An 893-nucleotide genomic window follows, 5' to 3' on the forward strand; every position below is an offset into this window, starting at 1 on the left:
AGATAGACAAGCAAAAATACCTCTGGACCAGCACTTCGAAGTGCCTGGAGAGGTTCCACACAATCCTGCCCAATAACCACCAATTTCCTCCTTTGACTGTCTCCAGTATTACTTATTTTGCCAAGTTTCAGCTTAGCTAGTTCCTCTAATTGGTTCTGCAGTAGAGGAGAAACCCCAGCCTGAAAAAGATTTAAACAAGGTTACAAATGATACAGAAAGATGCATACCAAATCTCTGAAAAAATAGATGTAATAAGGGAATAATTTCCTTAATGTCCAACTAACAAGTATCAAAAAACAATCACTCAACATAATAAATAATAAGGCCCGCATATTATGTCTGAATAAAATAGCCTTATGCAAGAGGCAAACACAATGAAACAAATAATTTCCCTCTATTGGTGGGAGTAATTAGTACGACAGAACATCTTTAGATAAATGATTTCATCGACAATAACAGAAAATCTAATTATGTAACCACTAGGGATCTTGCTTATGTTCTGCTAATTAAGAGCACTGAATAAATTCCAACCACACTAAAGACTCAACAATGAATACAATCTGTCAACGTAGGAAAATATAGAGGTGGTTAAACTGACCCCTGCCAAAAAGCGATTTGAAAATGTCTTGGGTTGTAATGGGAGAGAAAGAAGAGACTTCAGATCCTGCAGTTTAAAATAAATGAATATAAAGTTAAAATATTGTGTTTGTGTTTTGTGCATGTGCCGTGTATTATAAAATTACTAGAGAGTAAAAGAAGACCTGCTGCAGGTTCTTTAATTGAGAAGAAGTGGCTTTCTTTTGTTTAAAACTTTTTACCCTTTCCTCCTCACTATCATCATCATCCAATTCCAACTCAACTGATTCAGCATGTCGTTCAAGCCAAGTTTTATT

The 893-nt window shown here is 35.4% G+C and overlaps 1 long non-coding RNA gene across 1 annotated transcript; it reads right to left on the reverse strand.

The window, feature by feature from the left end:
• Positions 1–87: 87 nt before the first annotated feature.
• LOC116008010 lies at positions 88–893 on the reverse strand. The gene is made up of 3 exons (XR_004095418.1): positions 762–893; positions 599–664; positions 88–179 (listed from the first exon to the last, which is right to left on the reverse strand). It is a non-coding gene; the product is annotated as an uncharacterized LOC116008010 (long non-coding RNA).

Source organism: Ipomoea triloba, chromosome 16 (assembly GCF_003576645.1).
Source record: "Ipomoea triloba cultivar NCNSP0323 chromosome 16, ASM357664v1".
In the NCBI taxonomy this organism is placed as follows: Eukaryota; Viridiplantae; Streptophyta; class Magnoliopsida; order Solanales; family Convolvulaceae; genus Ipomoea; species Ipomoea triloba.